This window comes from Lissotriton helveticus, chromosome 1_1 (assembly GCF_964261635.1).
Source record: "Lissotriton helveticus chromosome 1_1, aLisHel1.1, whole genome shotgun sequence".
Lineage (NCBI taxonomy): Eukaryota > Metazoa > Chordata > Amphibia > Caudata > Salamandridae > Lissotriton > Lissotriton helveticus.
In genome coordinates, this window is record NC_136057.1 from 301,413,088 (window position 1) to 301,421,745 (window position 8,658).

An 8,658-nucleotide genomic window follows, 5' to 3' on the forward strand; every position below is an offset into this window, starting at 1 on the left:
TATTTTAATGTATGTTCCTAGCACCCCACGATTTTTTTATGTCACTGTTAGAAATGGGATTTCTGGTTGGCTAAGGTCTGCGCCAAAGCCAGGCACAAACCACCACTCTAGTCAGGGCAAGGGAGTTACACGCTGAATATAACCCTTGTTCACCCCCTTGGTAGCTTAGCACGAGCAGTCAGGCTTATTCCATAGGCAATGAGTAAAGCGTTTGCGAAACACACTCACACAGCAGCAACACACTAGGCACACCAAAGGAACAAGCTCCACATAAGGTTATATCAAAAATAGCCTGTGTATTATCATAAACACATTATACAACTGGCACCAGGGAATAATTTACAGGGTATTATTTACAGGACAGGGCCAATCGGGCCACTGTCATATCACGGTTAGAACAGGTAAGTAGTAAAGCAACCAGTTCTTACTGGTACAATAATAAACTCAGCATTATATCACATTAGCATAATCATAACATTAGGCATAAACACATTACGCATAAGTCAGCTTTGCACCAGAGTACACTGACCAGGTGCATACATCACCTTAGGGCCTTGCACCCTATCAGTACACCCATAAAGTGCACATAGCACCTTAGCATAATCACTGAACTGAACCCAGGCCAACCGGCTATTTACTGTGGCTCAAATGCCCTTTGTCTCAAATGTCAGGGCGTAAATGTAGCACCTTCCCAATGGCACTTTGGTTGCCAATGCAGCTGAAGCAAAGTGCGCAATGTGCTGGGACAGAGGAGTGTGTTTCACTCCTTCCTCATGAACACAAAATGCACCCATGTAGCAGCTGGCCGCACTCTTGCGGTGCAGCTGGAGAAATGGGTGCTGGCACCACTGTGCCTTGGAAGCCCCTCCGTCTCGGGGCTCCTCTCTCTGAAAAATGCCCCAAACTTTGAGCACACACACCATATGTGATTCCGGTAAGGGCAGCTACCCACTACTACTCGGGGCAGCTGCTCTATGTGGCCAAAGTAGTGCCCTCGACGTTGCAGCTGCCTGCTCTCTCTCGCGGTGCAGCTGGGGATTTAGGCCCAGCATCACTGTGCCTTCTGAGTCCCCCACTGGGACTTCTACAAACAATTTTTCCCTTGGTGAAGCTGCCCATAACTGCGGTGAAGCTGAGTGCAAAACAGCACTGGCACTCAGGGCGCCTCGGGAGCTCTCTTCACTGGCTCAAGTCTGGTGCACTTCTCCCTGCACCCTCTGTGCAAATGTGGGCCCCACTCACCGGACTCTCCTGGTAGGCACCGGAATGTGCCTCGACAGCCAGCCGTCAGCTTTTCTCACCCGCACATAGCTCACACTGGCAGGGGACCCGCTAGGCTCCGGTTCTCTCCTGGACTTCTCTTGACGACCTGTGGGGCTCCCACTAGCACTCAGCAGTTAAGGTCGGCCGGATTGCCGCATCACTCTGCCTCTCCAACCTTCCGGCCCGCCGGCCATCAGCTTGCCGGGTCTTGGCTCTGTCCCCAACCAGGCGGCACTTTACCTGACTTCTGGGCTGCAGCGGTGCCTTTTGGCGGCTCTCTCTTCTCTGCAGCAAGTGCAGGGTGGTATCCCGCAGAGAAATAAATACGACTGCGGGCTGGGCTCCCGCTCTTCACTCCAAACGCGATGAGGGGCACCCGCTCCATAAGTACACCACAATGCGGAGTGGGCTCCCGCTTGATTCCTCTGCCGTGCAAAAGAATCTCCATGCCGGAATTCCCTTAGGTTTCTCCGGCAGCACAGCGCTGCAGAGCACGCACGCTCCGCTTCTCCTGGCAATCAGAATATAGCGCTCACAAGGTGCTAAGAGTCATTACAATTCAAGGGGCATAGCTGGGCCCAAGCAGGCCAGCACACAGGGGGCTCCAGAGGGGAGGCAGTCCCTTGTGGTCGTTCCCCCTGTGGCCCAGCAGCAGCAAGCCCCACGTTACAAGGAAGCACAGGAACAACACAACGACATGGGGTCACAGCCCCAGTACTTATACACTATTTCTCCTTTGTTCAGCCCTTGGCACAGGGCATTGGGAACCAGCCCGAACTGGTTCTAGGGGGTTTGGAGCACTCTGTTGACAAGGCTCCTCTTCCCCTTTGTCAGGTGGGGGCTTGTCATCAGACACACCACATGGGGTGGAGCCAGCATTCACCTAGGCGGGCACAGACTTCTTGAGGGTCAGCGTAGTCTCACCCTGCCCTCCCTGGAGCCACACACACCTCACCAGCCCCTGTTACTCCAAAGCCAGACATGCAATCCACATCAGGCAGGCAGACACATAGCACACAGAAGTGCCAAGTTCTAAAAGTGACATTTCTAAAACAGTGATAATAAATCTGCGCACACCATTGTGTAGCATTTATTATTACTATACCAAACTTGACCAAGCTGCTCCTCTCATATCAGGAATTACCCCTGAAACACTGTTCAGGAAATCCCCAATGCATTTCTATCGGAGGGCAACCTCACAACAGTGAGAAACCAAAATGGCTGTTTGTCACTACCAGGACATGTCATACACTTAAGATACATGTCCTACCCTTTAACTACAATGCACCCTGCCCATAGGGCTAGCCAGGACCTACCTTAGGGGTGACTGACATGCAGTATAAGGGGGGGGTCACGCACATGGCACACACTTTAGGTGCCATGTCACAACTGCAGTAACATTGCGTGTACAGGCCCTGTAATGGCAGAGGCCTGAGATAGGTTTGAAAGGCTACTTTGGTGGGTGGAACAAACAGCGCTTCAAGTGCACCAATAGCATTTCATTTACTGGCCCTGGGTATCTGAGATACCACTTTACAAGGGACTGGCAGGTAAATTAAATATGCCAAACAGGTGTAGATCAATCTTACCATGTTTACCAGAGAGAGCACATACACTTTGCACTGGACAGCAGTGCTAAAGTGCCCAGAGTCCTAGAACCACCACTAACACCATGTCAGAAAAAAGACTAGGAGGAAAGCAAAAGGTTCAGGAATGACCCTGCAAAAGAAACCAAGTCCAACAGTCACTAACTGCCACTGAAAGTGTATATAAATGAAGAAGAAAAAGTGAAAATTGAAAATGTAAAGATTTTCTGTAACTGTGAAGGAATTTGAAATTAGAGGCAAAAAATTAAGGGATCCATTAGGATGGCGGGTGGTGGCACCACCGCGGTGCTAGCGGTGCGGAAAAACTCCTTTTTCCGCCTGCGAGCAGAGGAAAACACGTCCACGATATTAGTTTCACAAAACATAGGTCACATTCTCTCTGCCGCGGAGCGATGCACACAGCCATCAATGTGCGACCGCGGCGGTGGGAGCCAATGGAGACTCTCCGGCGAGCGGAATGACGTCCGCCCCGCTCCACAAATTAGGATGGCCCAAACAGGCAGACGCACCACAGTGGAGACACCGACCAACCAGAGAAAGCGGAAACTCGACAGCTGAGTACCATAGTAGAGACCCGGTCCACACCACCACAACCGCCATGGATCCAGCTATACATGTGTATCCGGTGCTGTACCTGCTACAGCACTATCATCTAATGGGCCGCCGCGGACGACACCACAGGTACACAACTACACAAATACAACACACAACACACGGGCTGACACATGGTCCAAATCCACAACAGACACCCTGCTGGGGGCAACAACACATCCACAAGGGCACCCACACATGACCCACCTGCCACCAAGTCATCCCACTGCATCCTGGACAGACATCGACCACGAACTTGCAGCAACGTCCCGGTCACGTCACTGCAGCGGTCAACACATGCACACAATGCAGAAGGCTGGGCCAGTCCAAGGCATGGGCAGGGCACAGGGACCACAGGGTCACTCCCCCCATACCACACATCTACACACCCCATGAAGTCACAGGCCAGGTGCCCATCCCGAGCACCCCCATGCACAGCAACAAGCTCAGCAAGAAGCACAACAACAAGCAAGCACAATCCACACCCTGCACCACACAACAAACAACCAGGGAGACAGGAACACACAACACCAGTGCCACACATACAGTCGGCTGCCAATACTAATACTTGCCAGTACAAACAAACACACACCCTGGGTGTAGCCACAAACATAACACACACACATCGATGCCTGAACAGATGCCTGCCCAAAAGCAACACACAAACACTAAAGAAACACACACAGAACACCATCAGAAACAGACATACTCTGTCAGCCAAACTGTGGAAAGGCAATGGGAGCACATACACAACAGGAGTGCACAACCTCATCACTTTGGAACAAAACACACACAACATACCACAAATCACACAAGAAGTGCACCATCACAGAACTACACTGCCACATGAAACCAACCACAGATGCACATGAAATCAAAAATGAACAAACACTACAGGACATCAGGGGATGCACATCGGGAAATGCCAAGGCCACATACACACAGCACCGTATGCACAGCAAGCAGTGTGTGTAAACCAAGCAGGACAATCACACACAGACATGACTGACACAACATCAACACACACAACACAAATCAGCACAGCACAAACAAACAGCACACCCAGGAAGTGAAGCAATACCACAGCCAACACACATACATCCAACACAACAACAACAGATGCACCACTCTGGGATACAAGAACCATCTTGACCAGAGCACTGGGCAGCACACACAGCTGAATTGCACATGAGCAATCCTCACTGATTAATAGCACAAGAACATCGCACATAAACCATTGGGGCAATGTCCAGAGTGGAACATCACTGTTGGCCCAAGAACTGCACCACAAAGCACAGTGTCACAAATGAAGTGATGGGAAAGCACACACACATGTAAACCAAGGGGACAGCTGACATGAAAGTTAACTAACTTGCATGTCAGTAGTAGACATGGAATCATGCCTGGGCGTTAGAACATTCACGGTCACAACTACTTCACTGTGGAACGCTCTACCAGGTTCCCTGCGGCAGGCAGTTTCAGAAACATGTTTCAGAAAGGCCTTGAAGATGTGGCTCTTTAGGGCAGATTAATAATGAGCTGTTAAGTCTGCTACCCTCTCTGACGCAATTTCACTTGATGTTTCAGCGCCGGGACACCCCTGTTTAGGATAGCTGTCACGCTCTATAAGCTTCAGTATTATTATTATTATTATTATGGAATGGGTGTACCATACACAAATAGAAAGAGTGCAGACCCACAATGGGTAGGCATAAGTGGCATTCATAAGGGATGGCATTACACCACACACATCATGCCATACAGGAGGATTATAGGCACCATATGCCTGCAATGCATGAGGAACACAACCACCTTGGCAGTGTGGAGCAGCAGGGCTACACAGTCAATCAATCAGCAATTTGTAAAGCATGCTACTCACCCAGAAGGGTCTCAAGGCGCTGGGGGGGGGGTCCGTTACTGTTCGTAAAGCCAGGTCTTGAGTTGTTTCCTGAAGGAGAGGTGGTCCTGGGTCAGCCGTAGGTGGATGGGGAGGGAGTTCCATGTCTTGGCCGCCAGGTAGGAGAAGGATCTTCCTCCAGCGGTGGCTCTGCGGATGCGTGGTACGGCGGCGAGGGCGAGCATGGCTGATCGTAGCTGGCGGTTGAGTGTGTATTAAGTGAGGCGGCTGTTGAGGTACTTCGGGCCCATGTCGTGGAGAGCCTTGTGTGCGTGGGTGAGGAGTCTGAACGTGATCCTCTTGTTGACGGGGAACCAGTGCAGGTCTCTCAGGTGGGTCGAGATGTGGCTGTGGCGAGGGATGTCCAGGATGAGTCGTGCGGAGGCGTTATGTATGGGCTGGAGTCTTTTCTGTAGTTTGGCAGTGGTTCCCGCGTAGAGGGTGTTCCCGTAGTCCAGTCGGCTGGTGATGAGTGCCTGGGTGACTGTCTTCCTGCTTTCGGTGGGGATCCATCGGAAGATCTTACGGAGCATGCGCAGGGTGTTGAAGCATGATGATAATACGGCATTGACTTGTCTGGTCATCGAGAGGGAGGAGTCCAGGATGAAGCCCAGGTTTCGTGCATGGTCTGTTGGCTTGGGGGTGATGCCCAAGGCGGGCCGCCACCAGGAGTCGTCCCAGGCGGAGGGCGATGATCCCAGGATGAGGACTTCCGTCTTGTCTGAGTTCAGTTTCAGACGGCTGTTCTTCATCCACTCGGCGACGTATTTCATCCCTTCCTGGAGGCTGGCTCTGGCGGTGGCGGGGTCGTTGGTGAGGGAGAGGATCAGTTGGGTGTCGTCGGCGTAGGAGATGATGTTGATGTTGTGTTGGTGAGCGATGGCTGCGAGGGGGCTCATGTAGACGTTGAAGAGGGTGGGGCTGAGTGAGGATCCATGTGGTACACCGCAGATGACTTTGGTTGCCTTGGATCTGAACGGGGGAGGCGGACTCTCTGGGTTCTTCCTGCGAGGAACAAGATGATCCACTCCAGAGCCTTCACTTGGATACCGATGTTGCTGAGGCGCTGTACTAGAGTGCGGTGGTAGACAGTGTCGAACGCCGCAGATAGGTCCAGGCGGATGAGGGCCGCTGTTTCACCGTTGTCGAGCAGTGATCTGATGTCGTCGGTGGCTGCGATGAGGGTGGTCTCGGTGCTGTGGTTGGCTCGGAAGCCGGACTGCGAAGGGTCGAGGGATCCGTTGGTCTCGAGGAAGGCGGCGAGCTGTCTGTTGATGGTCTTCTCGATGACTTTGGCAGGAAAGGGAAGGAGCAAGATGGGGCGGAAGTTCTTGAGGTCGGTGGGGTTCGCTGTTGGTTTCTTTAGGAGGGCGCTGAGCTCGGCATGTTTCCAGCTCTCTGGGAAGGTGGAAACACACTCAAGACACATGGATGATCAAACAAACAGAGCACTGATGTGCAAGTCACACACTTTGCACACTCATAAGTGATTAAAACAACAAGGAGGAGTCAGACAGAACAGCATGGACACACCAACACACTGCACAGTGCACAACAGACAACTCACACATGTGCATACAACCATATCCACAGGGCGGAACAATCCAAACAACAGGCACGCAACTCCTGGGTGACACATGTGTGTCTTTCACAATCCAGGGGCACACACACATCCACACCCCCTACAAAGTCACACCCTTCACACTGCACACCTCTTGACTACCCAAGAGCACACATCTCATGTAGGCCATGGGTCCAGGACTACGGGCCAACACAAGATGACCATACACAGCTGGGTACACATAAAGGAATAACACACAAACATGATGACATTGCCCAGCCTGCATGCAAACCTGTGCACAGCATCACACCCTGTGCTGGCAGTGTCCCCCAACCTGACATGTGAACAATGTAGCCAACAATAGCAAACCTCTAACAAAAGAACTGCATGACAGGTAAAATACCCATCACAGATAACACTAGTATTAGTGTCTGAATGGACTTAAGACCCTGTCACCCCTGTTTAAAAATGTGATGCAGCCAAACAGCTTGGCAATGTTTAAATGACACATAGAGCATGGGGCAAAGGCAACCAAATGCACAAACCAAAATAACTTTAATCAGCAAGAACACTGACAAAACAGACAACAGGAGTAACTGTCTGTATTCACATATTTCATAGATTTGACAGTAGAACAACAGTAGATGCTGATCATTTACAAGATAATCTGCACAGGCAAACTGCAAATAGGAAGGCGAGTGTCCAAGTCAGGGGGCACAGCAACCACATGAGAGGCTGCACAGGGTAGACTCCAACACAGCCGAGCAACAGGGCCAGTGTCCATGGCACAGGTTAGAGTACAACACAGCAGAGCAACAGGGCCAGTGTCCACGGCACAGGTGAGAGTACAACACAGCAGAGCAACAGGGCCAGTGTCCATGGCAGGTGGCACAGCAAGTACATGAGAGGCTGCACAAGGGAGACTCCAACACAGCAGAGCAACAGAGCCAGTGTCCATGGCACAGGTGAGAGTACAACACAACAGAGCAACAGGGCCAGTGCCCATGGCACAGGTGAGAGTACAACACAGCAGAGCAACAGGGCCAGTGCCCATGGCAGGTGGCACAGCAAGTGCATTAGAGACTGCACAGGGGAGACTACCACCCGGCAGAGCAACAGGGCCAGTGTCCATGGCACAGGTAAGAGTACAACACAGCAGAGCAATAGGGCCAGTGTCCATGACACAGGTGAGTGTACAACACAGCAGAGCAACAGGGCCAGTGTCCATGGCATAGGTGATAGTACAACACAGCAGAGCAACATGGCCAGTGTCCATGGCACATGTGAGAGTACAACACAGCAGAGCAACAGGGCCAGTGTCCATGGCATAGGTGATAGTACAACACTGCAGAGCAACAGGGCCAGTGTCCATGGCACAGGTGAGAGTACAACACAGGAGAGCAACAGGGCCAGTGTCAATGGCAGGTGGCACAGCAAGTACATGAGAGGCTGCACAGGGGAGACTCCAACATAACAGAGCAACAGGGCCAGTGTCCGTGGCACAGGTGATAGTACAACACAGCAGAGCAACAGGGCCAGTGTCCATGGCACATGTGAGAGTACAACACAGCAGAGCAACAGGACCAGTGTCCATTGCAGGTGGGTCAGCAAGTACATGAGAGGGTGCACAGGGGAGACTCCAACACAGCAGAGCAACAGGGCCAGTGTCCATGGCAGGTGGCACAGCAAGTACATGAGAGGCTGCACAGGGAATAGGACAACACAACAGAGTAACAGGG